At 39.8% G+C, this 20000-nt stretch overlaps 1 protein-coding gene and 1 long non-coding RNA gene across 3 annotated transcripts in view; one reads left to right on the top strand and one right to left on the bottom strand.

The window, feature by feature from the left end:
• LOC146873047 (uncharacterized) overlaps positions 1-4157 on the top strand; it is a 6110-nt gene extending 1953 nt beyond the window's left edge. For both annotated transcript variants that reach the window (XR_014982082.1, XR_014982083.1), the window contains exons 2-3: positions 1-129; positions 4099-4157. The exon at positions 1-129 is cut by the window's left edge. This is a non-coding gene — a long non-coding RNA (uncharacterized LOC146873047). The remainder of the gene's footprint in view (positions 130-4098) is intronic.
• LOC118445820 (homeotic protein ultrabithorax-like) overlaps positions 1-20000 on the bottom strand; it is a 302310-nt gene that overhangs the window by 24614 nt on the left and 257696 nt on the right. The window lies entirely within an intron of this gene.

Here is a 20000-nt window from a genome sequence, read left to right on the forward strand (position 1 = left end):
CAACGACGTCGACGACGATCAAAAAGGGAGGAGGGGATGAGAAGGAGAGGCTGTGCCGCGCATTGCGCGCTTCTCGTGATAGCCTTCGATCGATTTGATACGCTTTCGTATTCCCATACAACTAAGTAGGTATGCTTCTCCTTTATAAACGAACCGATAAAATTCAGAAATATCAAACGTTTTATCAATTAAAAATCAATTCTTATAAATAATATCACAATTATTGAATATCGTTGTATTGAAAAAAAATTTTCTATTGATAAAAAAAAGAAAAGAAATAAAAAAAAAAAAAAAATAAAAAAAAAAGAAAAGAAAGAAAGAAAGAAAAAGTAAAGAGAAAATATCATTAACAAAAACGAAAGATTAAATCGATCTTAAAAAGTGATCGAATTGATATATAAAATTTTCATCGATATGCTAAATCTCGATTGAAGAAGATAATAAATGATTTCGATGAAAAGGTTGGCTCTATCGTGTAGAGGAAATAGAAAGGGAAATCGTAGACTCTTGGAACTAAAGTACCCATACATAGAATCGCGAAAATCTCCACCCTCGCGCCTCCGGCGATGGAGGTCGTAAATATCGGAGAAAGGGCCAGACCGTCTCCTTACTACTCCCCGAGGACCACTTATTACGCTGATTCTCTTACAAACCGCAATCATCTAAGTATTTCTTAACGGCCGTTGTCGAATCAAATTGACCGTACTAATGACAGACCAAAGTTTACAAGGAAACCACGAGAAATCGTACTTTTTGCATGATTACAAAGACGTCTACCGACTTATTTACGATGCGATATCTCTATTCTAGGAATATTTCATCGATTACGAACGACAATGACATTAGCTTAAGCTTTTGTATCGATTCTTCTTTTCTTTTTCTTACCTTTCTTTTTCTCATTTTTTTTTCATCTTTCTTTTTTTTTCCCCTTAACTGAATCGACCAATGTCCGACACGAGGAAACAATTATCAATCCCCTCTCCTTACTTTTCTTATTCGACGACATCGACGTTCGAACGATTAATCCGACAAATTCGTACAAGCCAACAGAGTTTCGTAGTCGTTTATTGGCGCAGTGTTTTCTAGTGTCTCTGTGCTGGTTACTTTATCATTGTGACATGCAGTTTATATTATTTAACATTACAAACAAATAAAAAAAAAATGTCTATTTATCATCATGACATATTACTTAATTTTAAGGTAAGTTTTATATTTGTTATACGATTATCAAAGAATATTTTCCTTTTCATCTTTTTACATTAATATTAATCTAATAAAATTATAATCTATACATTTGTCATAACACATTAACATGAAGCTCTCGAGTCCGATTCGATGGATAGAAAATAACGAGCACTTTGTAGACACCAATTGAGACGTTGACAAGCGTAACGCACCATTACAATACAGTCCTTAACTTTTCCAACGACGAATCGAGACGAGAGTACCGTTGAGCTCCCGCGTTTCGAGCACGTTGCATATGAAAGAGAACGAAGAAGGGAGAAGAGAGAAGGATAGTATGCGCGTGCGCACGTCATTAGCATACGCGAGCGAGAGGAGATTACTCCACACGGTAGGAGTAGAGGTATAAAACGGTGCCGACTACACGTGTAAACTTTGTCCTCGTAGAGGATTCACGCGAGGAAACGCAGTGAATTCATGAGAAGGCAACATCTGTTTGCATGCGATGCTCGATCTTCGAGACTCGCTTTGAATTCGTGGGGCCATCGTTATCGCTTCGGCAAAATTGTGCCGCGAAATCCGTTTTCAGCACGAAAAGCGTGCCTTAACGTGCTTATACAAAATCCAAATCGCACATTGTTCGTGTAATACATAGTTTCAACATAGAAAGTAAATTATTATTATTATTATTATTATTATTATTATTATTATTATTAATAAAGCTTTTTGAATAGAAGTTATATCAATTACCGTAATATCTCCGTCCTGTTTTATTCTAATTTTCAGGGTATTAATATGACCAAATCCATTCGTTAACAATGAATTCAATTAAGAACGAATTAAACGAATGACATGATATCGATTCTGAGGAAACCTATATTTGCCATTGAAAGTCGGGAATGATAAAAGCTTCCTTACCGAGTAAAACGGGCAAAAAGTAAAACGATCCTGGGGATCGAACGCCATGGAGTTAGCAACGACAGATCGAGGGATCGATCGGCGCATTCTCGACGAATTCTCGAACGCGGTTGTTGTTCGCCGGTACAATTAGCGCGCCGTAAATCACGAGGATAACGAGACGCGGCGCCCCGAAGGCGTCACACGCCGGTCTTGCGCGCGAGAAAGTAAAGGCGGAGGAGGTGAAAGAGGGGAGGATATGCGGAGGAGTTCCGTTCGCCAACTCTCGGCGACGTCTCTCCAACAACTTCCAACTTCTTAGGGTAGACGACGTCGCTTCGCTCTTAGATCTCCTTCTTCGTATTCTTCTTCTTCTTCTTCTTCCTCCTCCTCTTCTTCTTTTGCACTTATCTCCCCTCTTCTCTCTCTCTCTCTCTCTCTCTTTCTCTCTCTCTTAAGTTTTTCCTCTTAAAGAACATTCACCCTTCGCTTTACTCTTCTCCGTTCGTTCGCAGTCGCTTCTTCGAAGTGCACCAAAACGTGGGCCAGAAAACCTCGTGTCCCATTCATCTTATAACGTTCCGTTCGAAAATAACTCGAATTTAAGAAGCTCGAAAACAATACGGACGAGTTTCCCCATTGCGTAATGGATCCACGCTAACTTCCACCACCGTTATACTATATACCAGTACTCGAGGGATTAAGATACGACCATACCCAAAACCTTTCCGCGAATATTCAACTATCTTTGGATTTACAGTAAATTTTATTCCCGACATTTAAAGGGACAATCGTGCCTTCATTCAAATTTATTCCATTTACCTAGACTTTCTTACTAGATAAATGTCTTGTTTCTTTAAACAACTCGATACTTAGAATTATTATACGATTTATCTACCATACCACCGAGATTATCGTTTCGAAGTCCGAATACAATTCGAGGAAGGACGTTTAATCTTAGAAGATTTTCGAAACTCTATACGCATTTATGAGAAACTCATTTAATCATCGCCGATATATATCGACGACGTCAAAAGACGCAATCTCCGTCTTTCCGACGCGTTCATTACGCATGCAAATATATATAAGATACGTATATATATATATATATCTTCTTCAACACTTCTTGCTGGTTGAAGCGTACGTATCAATATGATGAAAGTAACAACGATTATCGTTTAACAACGAGGTTCGTTCATTAATCATGTGCTTATACAAACTTGCCGACAGACAACACTTCGATAATTCAGAGGCGTACAAATTATAGGGAATTCGCGATACCCGACTTATCTCCGTCTTTCTGTCTCTATCTTTCTCTTTCTCTCTCTTTTCTCTCTCTCTTTCTTTCTCTCTCTTTCTTTCTCTCTCTCTCTCTCTCCCTCTCTCTCTCTCTATTTCTTTCATTCTCTTTCTTGTATTTTCGTGAACTCATTCAAAGCAAATTTATATTGAGAAACATCTGTCTGATTATATTCGACAATGTATCATTCGAATAAAATTCTATATTATGTCTGTTGCATGCATTCTTTTTTTTTTTACGTTATCCCATTAAAAAAAAAAAAAAAAAACGGATGTAAAAATAATCCGTCAAATATGCGGAATCTTTAAAAAAGTTTCTCTACGATCGTTCGAGAAAAAGGAAAAAAAAAGGAAATAACCTTTCTTCTAATTTATTTATTTATTTTTTATTTTTTTTTTTTATTTTTTTTTTTTTTTTTTGGTAAATATATTTGGTAAGAAGTTATAAAAGAAATATTTTTGGATGTTACTTTTCGACTCGTCATACAGGCAAATTCATATTGGCTTGGCGATTAGGCAAGAAATACGTAAAGATAGACAAGTGTATAATTTTGTGGATGACTCAAGCGCAATTTAACATTTCTGTCAAACGATAGAGAAACCTTGGAATTCTTTTAAACGCGCACGGGGTGTCTCAAATTTCCTTCGTAGTTTACATCGATAAATTATCGAATATGTTGACTTCCGCTACCTCTATGGTTTCACTTTTGTATCCGACAGAGTGGTGCACCCTCTCTTCCGTCGGTGCTACTTCCTTAGGCCCTTCCGTCGGCGCTGCTGATTTATCGCAATGGAAAATACGAGAAATAACAAGGGAACGCGGGACCGCGTTATACGCTTCGCCCGTTCCCGAAATAAAAATGCGCTTTGGAACCACAGACGCTCGACTCGTTCAACGAAATTTTCTGCGGTCGAAAGAATTTTACCGAGGAACGTGACTTCTACGTTCCATGGAACAACGAGGGAAAGAAAAAGAAAAAGAAAAAGAAAAAGAAAAAAAAAAAGAAGAAAAAAAGAGAAGTTCTCAGCGACTGAATCTGTCATTTCTTTCCCCCTTACTGATATACAATTCCTACGTACGTATCTACTTTAGAAATGTATAAAGTATACTTATCTAACAAAAACCTATACACACACATACACACACACACACATATATATATATGCACACTTATAGGTAGTACGTTCTCTTTCTTGTAAGATAATACTTTTTAACATGACCAAAGAAAAATGAAAAAAAAAAAAAGAAAAAAATGTAAAGAAATAGTGACGAAACAAATGAAGAATGACGTAGCACCATGTATCTTCGTTCCCGTCGAGTCGGGAAGATTCAACGAGAGGTAAAGAAGTACGGATGGCAGAGTTTCCTAGGTAGCTCTCTAACATCGACTTACGTTCTAACGTTATATTTCATCGATCTGGTAGTACCGCGTAGAAAGCCAAATAAGAGAAGGAAGGAAAGAAGAAAGGAAGGAAGGAAGGAAGGAAGGAAGGAAGGAAGGAAGGAAGGAAGGAAGGTAGGAAGGAAGGAAGAAAGGAAAGAAGGAAGAAAGGAAGGAAAGCGAAAAGAGAGGGACGATCAAGCCTGTTAACAAGATCGCACCGTAGATAGGACATAAATCTGCCTGCGTCAGGACCTATTTGCTATTACAGAGTTTTTGAAACGAAATGAGGGAAGAGAGAGAGAGAGAGAGAGAGAGAGAGAAGTGAGAGAGAGAGGTGGTTAGGGAGAAAGAGAGGGGAGAGACACCTTGCGGTGACGTTCCTCCGCAAGCGGGATCTCCGCGTTCTCCTCCTCGTTGTCCTTTGTGTCCCCGCATCGTTCGGACGGGAAATCGGGGAAAGTTTGTGCAAGAACGTACGGGCCATTGTCGTGGCGAAGGACCGAAAAAAGAAAGTTAAAAGCTCGTGAGAGCATTGTTGGTTGCGTCACCGGCAGGCTATCCCCCTTCCGCTTTCTCGACGAGCCATGGAGGCCTCGTGTATAATATCAAAATTTATGGCCGCGCTCGGCTCAGCTCGGCTCGGGGCCTTACGCACGCTTTACACTTCTCTTTCAGCTTCTACCGTCTTCGTCTTTGCCCTTTCTCTCTCTCTCTCTCTCTCTCTCTCTCTCTCTCTATTTTCTTCTTTCTTTTCCTTCCCAACTAACTATCTCCGCTCGCCATCCTCTTCCGCCTTATCCTTCTTCTCTTTTGTATGACAAGATGAAAACGCTTCCGCGTCTCTCTCGATGAAACACGTACGAGAACTTATCGATGAAATTCCATGGAAAGTTAATTCAAATTTATGAAGCTAACGCTCGTGTATGAGCGACTTTCTAAATTTTCTATTTAGACAAACAAATTATTGGAAAATTATGAATCTGTTATAGAACGTAACGAAAAAGAAAAAAAAATCGATGAGAGAGAGAGAGAGAAAGAGAGAGAGAGAGAGAGGGAAAGAGAGAGTTTCCCTTTCGTAACACAATGTTAGATCGAATCGAAGTTCTTACTCATCTTCGGAGAACAGAATCGAAGGAAAGAGCAAAAAGATGAGGACAAGCGAATACATAGAAAAAGAAGAAGAAGAAGAAGAAAAAGGTGAGAGAAAGGACATGAATAGTTGGCTCAGGATTTCTTATCTGACCCAAGAAGGTTCTTTTCATTATGCAACAACGATCTCAGACAGATAGACGAGAGAGTACGGGTAGGTATATTAATATCCAGAGGCATGAGAACCCGCACACATGCGGGGCGGTTTGCGTGCCTGCGTGGTAATCAGTATAATGATCAGCGGTCGAATTGACGTATCGCTAAGATAATATATATGACGGCACATGGCGGCAGATGCGTTCCACGGTGTGACGTGGTCTAACGCATCATTGATAGTCCACCCTCCTCCGCACCCTCCTCTATCTCGTCACTCGTTCTCTCTCTCTCTCTCTCTCTCTGTCTGTCTGTCTGTCTGTCTCTCTCTTTCATTTCACTTCTCCCCTCGAACGTCAATGCCATCCTCCATCAAATTTTCCTATCGCCCCCTCCCTCCTTCTCCAGTGTTCGTTTCCTGCCGACCAAGCCTCCCCCTTCCTTCCTCTCCCTTCTCCCTCTAACCATTTCGAACGTTCCACCGGCCCTTCTGTCGCAAACGGAAGGGATGCGACGCAACGGGACCCCCTCGAACGACCAACCAGCATCCTTCTCCTTCCTTCGGGCTAAGGATTCTACCACCACCGTCGCCGCGCCCAACCGTGACTCGACAGAAAGTGACATTTGCGACAAAAAAAACAGCATGGCGTAGAAACTCATTTCGTTTGTACAATTACGATTATTCGACGTAGTTCGAACCCTCGTTCTTCGGCCCTTCGGTGTGAATTTTTTGTGAAGTAAATTCTCTTTCTCTCTCTCTCTCTCTCTCTTCCTCTCGAAGGGTTATCTTTCCCTCTTTCTCTTTATTTCAGTGTTTTTTTTTTTTCAAGAATTCTGTAAACGTCAGTGAAAATCGATCGACCACATGGGCGCGAAAAAAAATAGGTTCTATTTCTTCCTTTTCTTTTTTTTCTGTCTTTTTTTTTTTCTTTCTTTCTTTTTTCGTTGACATTTATACAAACGCGTTAAAAGTTTTATGAAATTTTAAAGAATACCGCGAAATCGTAAAGAAAATCATTTAAGTTAGTTAGCTATAGATTATCTAAAGGATTTATCGATGATACTTTGCAAACTGAGCACCGCATCATCCGCGATAAATTTCATAAGTGTTAGAACGAGCGCAATCACGTTGCTTGGCACTCGAAGGATTAAACCGGTTTATTTATTACGCGTCCGATGTTCGTTTCTACGATTCGACGTCTTGGACGTACGTATGTAGAATCAGAGTGTACGATGTTGCAACGGCAATAGGTTGATTTCTTGACGTAGGAAAGAAGCGATTCGTACTCGTAGTTGTCGATGCATCGAACGATTGGCTCTTACATAGTACCGGCAGGGAGATTTAATTTGTGTGTCGGTTTCGCCTGGCTTTCCTCGCTTCTCAGGTCAAATGGGCAATTTGCTCAAAGAATTCTGGGTCGACGATTTAGGTTGCTTTTACGTTCTACGATGGTGTCGAGTAAAATGTGAGTGCCTTTCTTCGTACCGAACGTGATGAGTCAGATATCACGTATAGATTTTTTTTTGCCGTATGATTTCTCCCATAACATTCACTTTAATTCCAATTAAAATAATCGTCCATGCAAATGAGGGATTTAAAAATAAAAGAAAATAAATCCGTTTAAGGAAAATATGTTGAATACGATCCGATAAGATATATTTCAAATGACAAGTTCGAATCTTAATAAGATAAGATCTTAACCACGAAATAAAATGATGGAAATGATACAAAAGTTTCACCGAAGGACCAAAGATTTTTTTCCAATAAATATTTCTCCGCGTATTACGTTCCGGGGAGTCAAAAGTAGCCGTCGGCATTCGATTGGCACGTCGATGAAATTTGTTGTTGTCGCGTCGAACGAAAAACGAGATTGTGACGCGTTGTCGGACGCCACGAAGGAAACGTTCAAACGAGTTCGGCTTCGACGCCGGTGGTGGAGACTCGGAGAATGGTTGAAAAGAGAACAAGAATGGAACGGAGTCGACGCAAGAAGAACGGTGTATCGCGTTTAACGTTGGAATTTGCGTTTTTGCATCGGGCCGCGCGATGCCACTCCGGAATCTACCGCGAAACAATTACAATTAAGAGCGGTTAGCGAATTACCGAACGTTTCAGGCACGCGGCCCCCACATACTTATATTCCACGCTTCGTGAGCCGACCGATTTCAGTTTTCCGGGAACGCGTAATTTCTCATAATTAATCGCTGACACCAAGTCGACCTGCCCTCGGCTAAAGGAAACGCGAAACGCGACGCTCCTTAACTTAAACGGAATCGCGATAATTCTAAATTTAGCCTCGTGTAGTTAAGGACTGTTAAAGCAAATATTTTAATCCTGTTTCCTATGTCCGTCCATTTCGTTAGAATTTTAATTAAATGCTTTGCGGTTCAACGTTTCTTTCTTTTTCTTTTTCTTTTTTTTCTTTTTTCTTTTTCTTTTTCTGGGTTTGTTACTAAGGAAAAAAAAAAAAGGAAAAGAAAAATATACATAATTATCAGTCACGACGACGACGAAACCTTTTTTCTTTTTCTCCATGAAACAATCTACCTCGAACTTAATTATACGAATAAGAATATAAAATTTGTAAACGTGAGAGGTGTCCAATAAGTTCAATGTACAAAGGTTAACCCGATAAGAGCAACGATTGGCCCTGAAAAAAATTTTACAGGCAAATCGGATAGTTGTGTCCGTTATCGCGTGGACGTTTCATCGACGGCCGCGAGGCTTTCGATGAGTAAGCGGAAAACGGCTAACGAATTTTGGCTGGGGCCATTGATCCGGCGTAGTAGTCGGATAGGTGCTCGTAATGTGACATTCGAAGCGTGTCGCGCGTCCTGCTTCGGCGTTAATTTAAACGTCACGTTATCTCTCATATATCGTTCGTTTTATCATAACGCTTTCTCTCTCTCTCTCTCTCTCTCTTTCTCTTTCCCGTACTCTCATATCCTCGTTTTGGAATCATCGTTTACGCATTCGCTCTCCTTCGCGACGAAATGAGAGAAATAGAGAGAAAGAGAGAAAGAGCTCGCATTCGTATTCGAATATTTCTCGACGATAAATTATTCCTGCGGACGAGCTACTGTATACGAAAGAGAAAGAAAAGAGAGAGAGAGAGAGAGAGAGAGAGAGAGAGAGAGATATCACAGTCCGTCTTAGTTCATTCTCCAAAGCAAGTCGCTGAGTACATATTTTCTTCGCTTATTTACTACCCCTGGACTCTAGCGGGAAAATATGGTTCCCGGTGTCGGTCCTTTGATCCGACCGCATTATTTTTGTTCTTCTTTTTTTTTTTTTTCTTTCGAGACGCTCGATCTTTCGACGAACAAGTTTATCTAAAATTCTAGGAGCATGAGTTTTGAATCTGGCTCGAGCTGTTATAACCAACGAGAATAAATATAGTATACTTTTCTAGATCATCGAAAAAATATGACTTCGTCATCCTGTATAGTCTAGTCACTTCTCACTCATCGGAACTAGGAGAAGTTGTTCAGAAAACAAGCAAAATTGGACTACGTCCAACGATGTTCTGATTTTATCAACGAAATCTCATGTCGAGAGGGAAAAGAGATTGGATCGAGTAAGAGAAGAAAAAGCGGAAGAATAAGAAGAAGAAGAAGAAGAAGAAGAGGAGTAGGAAGAGGAAAAGAAGGAGAAGGAAGAAGTGTGTGTTGTGTTTCGGAGGTTCGCTCACCTCGGTGGCTCACCTCCGTCGCTTCTTTTTCCGGCGTCTCCGTCGTCTCGGTCGCCTCCCGGTCCCGGTTTGCGTCCCCCTTTGTAAGGGGGTAGGACCTCTCCCCTGTGGTTTCAGGGCCGTTGCTGATGCGGCTGCTAAGCCGATCTCGGCTTCCCCCTCCGGGTGACGTTCCTTTTCGCGTCCCTGCACCGGGGGCCCTGTCTTCGGCCCGGAGCTGGGCCCCGTCGTGGTTGATACTTCCTCGAGAGTTCTCGGCTCACCAACACCACTACCACCACCACCACCACCGCCGCAGCCGCCTCCTCCTCCTCTTCCTCTGCTTCTTCCGTTTGCTCCGACCTCGGACCAGCGCCGAGAAAGATAACAACTAAGACCGGAACGTCCGCCACGCGATCACCGACACTCCTCGTCGTTAACGATGACAAAGACAACACCATCGACCGAGTACCTGTCCTTCTAGCTGCCTCTCTTTCCTCTACCTGGTAGCAACGCGTCCAAACAAGTCCATTCACCATATCACCCTTCTTCTTCCCTTATCACTCACCACCGGCTTTCTCTTTCGCACGAGTACTTTCTTTCGAAATTTAACGAGACACTCTTGACACCATCGGATATCCGTCGGTATTGTAAATGATATTCGCAATTATTTCTGCCGAGCGTTGCCAATGAATAATAATAAAAAATAAGCGAGCTGTTATCCTACGGAGTCATGCGAACGAACGGTCAATTTGTTCCTTGGTTCGCCTCGAATCGATTTACTCTCTTCTTCTCGTAAAGACACGTAACACTCTCTTCTTTTTGGTCCTTCCTTCCTTCCTTCGTTTCTTCCTTCTTTCCTTCCTTCCTTCCTTCCAAGTGAAATCAGGCACTATCGATACGTCTACTCTTGGACGTACTCGTACTCCTCTCGAGATCCATTAACCGAGAGACTCGCTCCTCCTCGAAGAGTCCTGCCTTTCGCGATGGCCGATAGTCGTCCTGCGAGTCTCGTTGCACCTTCGTTCTCTCGTTAGACGAACGATCGGCATTGGTTCCCCTCGAGCAAAGAAATTCAACGGACTTGTTCCCTGCCGATTTTTGATTTTCTCATCTTCTTCGTTTATATCTAAGACATACCGCGAACAGGGTATCCAAGATCCAAATGTGATATCGTTCGTCACCGATCGCTCAACGTTATCCTTGTCATCGTCCTCGTTAAAAAACACGATCACTTTCTTTCTCGTCGCGTACGCGTCGACAGCCAGCGTCGGGACGCCGGCAGTTCCGTCGATTCCCATGAAACGCCGCGGAGCTTACCGCGGAGCTTACGATACACAGCACGTTAGTATGCCTTTAACGAGAGATGCGACCACTCTGATCCGCGAATTCCGAGCGACGACTCGATTTCTCGCAGCCTCCGACGGCGGGAGCCAGAGCGCCGCGACGCGAGGCGCCCTGTGCACATGCGTTGAGTTACGTCCTCTCCCCTCTCTCCCTCTTTATCCCCCAACGACTCTCCCTCCACCTCGACGCCCCCGTAATATTCGCTATGCTACTGCTGCTACTGCTGCTGCTTCTCTTCGTGTCGATGCTCTCTCTCTCTCTCTCTCTCTCTCTCTTTCTTTCTTTCTCTTTCTCTTTATCTCTCTTTCTCTCTCTCTCTCTCTCTCTCTTTCTGTCCTCTCTTTCAACCCTGGAGAACAGCAAGAAGAGAAGGGCTAGACTGTCACGCCGTTCCTTTGTACGTCAACAAAGGTACGAAGGCGTTCGGTGAACACAGCTCGTTATACATATGTATGTATATCGACCAGATATTCGTACGCGCGAAGCCTTTATTCTTTCTCTTTGCTCCTAGTTTTAGATAATCTATTTCTTTAGGATGACTGTTAATTGGATCGTCTAAAAGAAGAAAAAAAAGAAAAAAAGAAAAAAAAAAAGAAAATCTCTACCTCGTTAGAGCGTGATTTATCGTTTGTGGGAAAGTTTCTAACGATGCGTTTCATTTTCGTTTTGCCATTTCATTATTTCATTGAACAAATTATTGCTATTCCTTCAACGTTTTCAACAACGTTACACAATCGTATTAGATAGATTTGTCAGACGTCATAGTATTATTTTTTTTTTTTTTTTTTTTTTTTTAGAAATTTAGATGACAGCGAACACAAATCAATGGACTATGTTGGCGAGTTTTTAAAATAGAGAGAAAGAGAGAGAGAGAGAGAGAGAGAGAGAGGGAGAAAAGAAAAAAGAAAGACAAAAAAGAAATCGAGCTAGCCTCAGAGATGATCGCGAATTCACGCAATCTCGTATTTTCAGTGAAAGCCTACTCGAGTCCCGCGAAGTTGAGATACGCGAATCGAATTGAATGCCGAGCTTTCGAACCTTGAAAGAACGTGCTTGGCCTACGAGCGCCGAAGACCGACAGGAAAATTGCAGAAAATCCCGAGTGCGTCCACGCGTAGAGAACTGCTGACGGATTCGGCCGTCAATCTTTCGGCAGCTATCGTAAACCTATCAACTGACACTCCACATCAGACTCTCTCTCTTTCTTTCTCTCTCTCTTTCTCTATCTCTCTCTCTTTCTCTCTTTCTCTGCCTCTAAAATGGGTTCTTCATCTTCTTCTCTCTTCGTCAGAACTCTCTCACGCGCAAGTACTGGTACTTTTATACACTCCTATGTCGGCTGCTCTCGATGCGAATAGACCACGATATATATCTAACTCTAACGTGAAGCTAGGCAGGAAATAACATAAATAGTTCAGAAGATCTAACAGTGTGCAATGCATGTTCGTTCGTGTCCCTTCTTTTCTTTTTTCTTTTTTTGTCTTCTACATTATGATGATGTTTTTTTCTTTTTTTCTTTTTTCTTTTTCTTTTTTTTTTTTTTTTATTACTATTGGATTATTTGGATTGCTCCAAAGTGAAAAATTTATAGTGACAGGATCAGATCGTTTCGTCTTGATAAAATATCAATGCATGGTAAGAAATTGTTGAAACGTAAAAGCAAATAAAGAAAGATGTCTAATGCCGATCGGCCATTGAAAGTAACGAGATATATCCGGGCGAGTTGTGCCATCGTAGAACGATGTGTTGAGAACGAAAATGGTGCGAGCCAACTGATTCTTCTTTTACGAAGCATTCACGTGTCTCAATCTATTCTTATTTTTAATTTCGAATGATTCAACAAATTTCTTTTTTATTTCCATAATATTTATTTTTTCTTTGCTTTCTCGAATTGATGAAATTTCAAAATAATCATCCATATTGTATCATGAATTATATCTTTATTGATTTTAATTATTCAAACAAAATCTGTTCGTTTACACGTACATTTATCAATTATTAAAATGAGACTAATGACAAAATTTAAATCCTTCAATTATCTGACACCATGAACGTTCTTAACGATGCTATTATGAGATTCAACAAACAAGAAAATCCACAAACTCACCGGGTGGCAGAAGGAACGTTGATTTCACGAAGGTAGAAGACGTTGTACAAATTTCAAAAGGTTCTTACCTGTAACAATAAAAAGTTAATTCGATTAATTAGATGCATCAAGAATCTAACGTGGTTACGAGATGAAATTAATTAAAAGACTTCGCGGTAGACATAGAAAATCCGTAAGCGGAACTATTTAAAGAACCGTTCTACATTAACAATATTAATTTTCTTTTATCGGTGAAATCACGGTAAATATCTCTTAGTGTATTAACGTATATAAGTAAAGCGGCATGTATTGCGTCAACTTATTATGATCCGTGTTACTTCTGTGAAACGACGGAAAATTATCCGCGCTCTTCCGACCGCTAATTGCTCGTTGGTCGCGTGGTTGAGCGCAGTAAAAAGCGTTCCCCACAAATTGCGTGCTAAAACGAAGGATATTCGGCGTTATACCTACAAATTATCATTCACGTTACCACGGAAATGAAATGTAAGTTTTTATTTTTTTTCTTCTTCTTTTTTTATCTTCTTTTCGAAAGAAGGAAAAAAATCAAGATAAAAAGAAACACGGGAAGAAAATTCAATCGTACAATCTTACGACATAAGGAACATGATCATTTTCAGATTAACAATGAGTAAAAAGTGTGAAACGAAAATTCGATTAATGAATATGTTCGATTGTGAATTCGATCGTGCAAGAAAAGATATATAAGATTTCCTTGAAAACGGTAAATTTTCTAGAGCTCGACTGGCGTAATCGTTGTGCAGATTACGAGAAATTAACGGGTATCTAAGTTCCTAGGGTGCAGAGTCTAGGTAGCTTCGGGAGATCACTATGCTGACTAACAGAGAGAGCTGGCGGAAGTCCGCAGTGGCGGTTGAAAGAAAGAGAAGAGAAAACAGGCGAACGTTTGTGTGTATGAGAAAGAGTGAGGAGGAAGTGCCGCTGGAAGAGGGAGTGGAGTATAGTTAGAGAGTGAGAGGGAGAAAGAGATAGAGAGAGAGAGAGAGAGAGAGAGAGAGAGAGAGAGAGAAAGCATCGGCCAACAAGCAGCGGCCGTGAAACAATGCAGAAGCCGCCAGCCGTGTAATTGGACTCCCCGGGACCTGGTACACTCTTTAAGAAGAGAAACGCAACCCGTTTTCTTATTTACTAATCGAGACCTAATTCCTCCGGCGTTATTATAAATCACGAGCTTCACGTTGCCCATCGTCGGCTAGCAGCTACCGAGCAACGACTTCTTTCTTCATCGATTTATGTCCCCAACAGATTTGACTCTTTCCTCTCATACATTGTTTTTCTTCGTATTCGACTAATCGAAAAATTTTAATCGTCGAACATATTACACTAGCCTATTATGTTCGAGGACAAAATAGATAAAGGAATTCGTTCTATCATTCTTTCTTTCTATTCACCAAGTCCAAAGGAAAGGATCGGAAGATAAAAGTATCTCTCGTTTCTGCGTACGAACGAGAGGAATCGTATGGAAGGTCCATCAGGATTCTTCGACGTGGACGTGACAAGAGGACATCGTTGGAATATACTGTTAAGGGAAAACGCTCGAAGGTTTCGATCTTCTTCGAAGTGCAGAAGTGGTTGTGAGCTCTATTACGCGTTATTGCCTATAAACGGTTGATCTCGCGGAACGACCGCCATGCGTCTTTGCCACCGACGTCTCTTCTCTATTTTGCGGAAAAGTAAATCCACGTAAGTATTTACGTTCGTAGTACGGTAATTACACGATAGTCTTTCAGTATTAACTCTTAGAAATTCGATTTAAATATTTATGATATAATATATATATATATATATATATATTGACATTATCTCCAATCTACAATTATATTAAATTTCAAAATAATCGTGATAAGACATAACGTTATATTTTTCTTTCTTTTTTTTTCTTTTTTCTTTTTTCTTTTTTTTTTTTTTTTTTCATTAAAATATTCGTCGAAACGATTGTTACCTTCACCTCCTTTCTCGAGACACAAAGAAATCTGGAATGAGTCGAACGACTATGCAACGAAACGAAGGATTCTCTATCGAATCGATCGAAAAGAAAAAGAGGAAGAAGAAGAAGAAGAAGAAGGAGAAGGAGAAGAAGAAAAAAGAAGAAGAAAAAAGAAGAAAGAAGACGAAGACGAAGAGGAAGAAGAAGGAGCGATGGCCGTTGGGCGTCATTAGGAAAGAGGAGAGGGCGCAGCACGCGGATATCACGCGCTCCATCAACGAACTGGGTCACGCAGTCCTGATGGAACGAGCGGCGTTGCTACACTGGGCACACGAGTGGTGTTGAACATTCGCAAGGCGACCGTCTAAACGTATATCTACGATCGTGAGAGGCGACCGGCTGGCTCTGCCCTCCGCATATAAGACTAACAGAGAAAAAGATATATATATATATATATATATATATACACATACATATATATACAGAAAGAGAGAGTGAGAGAGTGAGAGAAAGAGAGAGAGAGAGAGAGAGGGAAGGGTTCCCTCCGATTGTCAGAGGAGGCCGACTAGCACGTGTAGGAGAGTCGAACGAGCGCGAGGACATTGGCGGTGCCAGTCCGTGCTCTTTGTGATCGGGACGAGACTGGACGAATCAGCGATCAACGGACTGTTTCGCGCTCTCTATCGGGTTCCTCTCTTCGAGCTTTTGCCTGCTCTGCTTGCTGCTTCTCTTACTCTACTTTAAGCAAGCTAGAAACAGCTGTCGAGTAGATAGCTACTACATGCCTGCCTATCTTCTTCCTTCATCCTCCTTCTCCTCCGGCAAACCAATTTCAGACGAAACGATCCCACTTCCCTTACTCTTCTTTGTCTTTCTTATTTGCTCTCTTTTTATTTCTTTTTTCTTCTTTTCTTTTTTCTTTTTCTTTTTCTTTTTCTTTTTCTTTTTCTTTTTCTTCTTTTTTTTTTGTTTTTTTTTTTTTTGTTTTTTTCAACGCCTTTCATCAACGAAACATCGCGTGCGTAACGGTTATCAAGTGCATCGATAATAATATTTCCTTTTCTGTTCGATTTTTTTATTTTCTTATTTACGTTTATCCATGTAATATCTATTCAGATGGATTTTTCCGTCTCTCTCTTTTTGCTCTTATAGATCTTACGAAAAAAAAGGAGGAAAAAAGGAAAAAAGGAAAAAAAAAAAATTCATTTAGATTTTATCTAACTTAAGAATATAATTATTCATTTATCGATCATATTTATTGACAGTAATGATTGGTTGATATCGTTTCTTTTTCTTCTTTATTGTTTAACATATCCAACGTCGTTGCTCTATTGATTGATAGACATGAAATCAATTAAACGATTTTCTAATTGATCCAACTTGAGATTTAACAATCGACCAAGTATCGAGAAGTTTTACGGATGGTTTTTTTCTACGATAAGGTCAGAGGTATTGTTGTTACGACCGTCGCATATATGTATATATATATATATATATATATATATATATATATATATATATATATATATATATATATATGGTTGACGTTAGAAATGGAAAGAGAGAGAGAAAGAGAAAGAGAGAGAGGGAGAGGGAGAAATACGTAACGAACCAAGGCCACATGAGTCCGTAAATCCTTACTAGCGCGATCAAGCGTAACTTTCATCCGCAAAATGCGCGACTCTGAAATGCGGAACGTGAAAGTTAAGAACCGTAGTAGATGCCGAGAGAGACAGAGAGAGAGAGAGAGAGAGAGAGAGAGAGAGAGAGAGAGAGAGAGAGAGAGAGAGAGAGAGAGAGAGAGAGAGAGAGAGAGGGAAAGAAAGAAAAAATTATAAAGAATAGAAAGAAAATGTGGACGCGAAAAGTTTATGTGTCCTTCGTTCCGGTGAACAGCCAAGAGTGCATAAATAGTTAACAGTTAACGGTTAAACGATAACATTGAACTCCTCTAGATATATTTTATAGAAGTCTAATGAATTCATGGTAATATTCATTTTTCACCGATTAGAAATTATAATTTCGAATTATTTCAAAAAGATAATTTTCAGAAATTATTAAATAGTTCGAACAATTTCGTATATCGCAATAATAGAATAAAATATTCTTACATCGTTGTTGTTTCGATTAAATAAAAAAGAAAAGAAAAAAAAAAAAAAAAAGAGAAAAACAAAAATAAACAGTCCTTTAAAGTTTTCAATTTTTCTCATTGACGAGAAACGAGTCGCGAACGACGACATAAAAGTGGTTAAGCTTTCTCGGTATAATAAAAGAAAAAGAAGATTAAGACGAGAAAACGTACATTAGTTTTGGGGAGTTTCTTCGGTCACGTTGGTTACTCGGTGAGAAAATGTCGAGGTTGGAAAAACGAGGGGCTCCGACGTTAGCTCTCCCGTTGGTCCTGCTACCGTCGGAGGAGACGCGAGAGACGTAGGACGAGAACAGAAAGAGAGAAAGAGAGAGAGAGAGAGAGAGAGAGAGAGAGAGGGAGAGAGAGGGAGAGAGAGAGAGAGAAAGAGAGAGACAAATAGAAGGAGACGGTGAAACCCACTAAATCAATACTCTGCCATCGCTTCAACTCCGAGCTCATCCCCTCGTACCCCTTGCCACCCTCTTTCACCCTCTTTCACCCTCTCGCACTCTCTCTCTATCTCTCTCTCTCTCTCTCTATCTCTCTCGTCTCCTGTTCACTTCCCTCTCACCTCCTCGTCGTCCATCTCCTCCTCCTCCTTCTCCTCGTCCTTCTCCTTCTCTTCTTCCTCCGGTCGTCTCGTCGGTTCCATCCGAAGCGAAGCATGCCACCCTTCGTTCCACCCCCGTCACGCTCTCGAGGCGAAACTTCTCTGGCTTCGCTTCCACCGTCGGCTACTCCCGCAGAGAGTACTCCCCTACTACTACTACTATTACTATTACTACTACTACTACAACGAACCTCTTCGAGTCTCGTACATTTGAGGAAAGTAGGAGGACTCTGGCTTCTCTACCATCTAGCACACGGCTCCTGAGACGTCGACGATGCACAGGAAATGCGATTCGCCTTAGTACACCGCTCCTCTTCTCTTCTTCTATATGTCTATCTTTCTCTCTTACACGTTCTTTTTCTATCTATCTTCCTTCCTCGTTTCACTTCCATCAACGGAGTTCACGCTTCTACTTTTATCGTGAAAAGCCTAAGAAGACACGTCGTCACCCCTCTTCCTCTTCAATTTTTTTTTTTCTTTACGTTTTTCTTTTTTCTTTTCCTTGGCTTTTTCTTTTCCTTTCTTTTTTTTTTTCTTTTTTTTTTGTTTTATTTTTTTTTCTTTTTATTTTCACTGCTTCTCTTCATATATTTCTCCTTGCGCGAGAACTCATCTAAGAGTAGTTTCATCACTGAAAATCTAAAATCGTTCATCGCGTTCTTTTTCGAACGGCAACGGTAAAAATTTTGACGTTTCTTGAATATCATATGGATTGTATGATAGTCGTTTAAATTTGTAAAATATTTCTCTCGTTCTACGAGAATAAGTGATGGTTTAAATTCTTTTTCATATGACAAATATAACATATTTTCCGGTAATAACTATTTGGAGTTATCAGTTTTAATTATGCCAAGTGTTACGATCATCTGACGTTTAGGTCGAAAATAAAGTAATGGCTTGTATTTATAATTGTATTGCAAAGCCGCACCCAGGAAAAGATAATCCGGTCGTCAACACTGATAAACTCAACTTCGAGGAATGTGCTTATGGAAAACAGTTCGTGCTTCTAAAGAAATATTGAATTAAATACGTATTTTATATATACATATATATATATTATATATATATATATATATATATATATATATATATATATATGTATATAATACGTAGGCATTAATAATTCAAACATGAGCTCAAGCGTTGTTATCTTATTATCATCGATCAATCTTATGTATATATGTATGTATCTACATTGATAGCGTAATATGTTTTTATAATATTACGTACAGCATAACTTCGTAAAAAATAATCAAGTTAGAATCTCGCTGATGGACTCAATGAAACGGCTCATTGGTGATAATATTATCGGAATATAAAATGTTGTTATAAGAAAGTAGAATTTAAGAATGCTTATCGGTCGAATGTTTAACCATTAAGACGAGAGTTAAGCGGACTGGAACAAGCAACCGGTTCAGGAATTGTGTCAAGTTCAGACCATAAAAAATGCGATCGACTCTTGTATATGTTAGTAAAGAGAGGCAATGTCACGTATTTCTTATGCATACGGAAAACGCGTACGTCGAGCATCCATAAAAAAAAAAAAAACGAGGAATAATCAAATCGTCCCTGTATACGCACCTACGTAAAATATAAGAGAAAAAGCGAAAAATTGTAAAAATTTTGCCATATTTACTTGTGACGTTTTGGCAGCCATAAATTCGGAGGTTTAAATAAAGTACACCGTTTCGTGTAAACAAAATACACCGTTGTTTTTTACGATTATCGATCGAAAACGGATTACGTTTTCGATCGAACCACTATAACCATTCGATCGGAAAATATGTATAAAGTTGAACGAAAAATCTGATGATTTAACGTTTGTACTTCGTTGAAAGATAGAAGTCAAGGTTGTCTTACGACGAAGTTTCATTCCTCGACTACAAACATTTACTTTATAACTGATGAGAAATACGAGACGGTTTGTACAGGTGAATCGAACTATGGAGCTTAAGAAGTCTATGTATGCGTTTATATATGTGAATATGAAGTAAAGTGCGACCGCGCGTTAACCACTTCACTTCAATACATTAAAAGTTATAGAATATACGATAGGATAAATCAAGAAATGGAAATAATATACTATATAAATGTAATTTATAATTTAATCCAAATGAATGTGAACATTTTACGAAAAACCAATAATTTTATAAATATTATAAAATGCAAAAAAAAAAAAAGAAA

Source organism: Vespa mandarinia, chromosome 4 (genome assembly GCF_050613455.1).
Source record: "Vespa mandarinia isolate Hongniang chromosome 4, ASM5061345v1, whole genome shotgun sequence".
Lineage (NCBI taxonomy): Eukaryota > Metazoa > Arthropoda > Insecta > Hymenoptera > Vespidae > Vespa > Vespa mandarinia.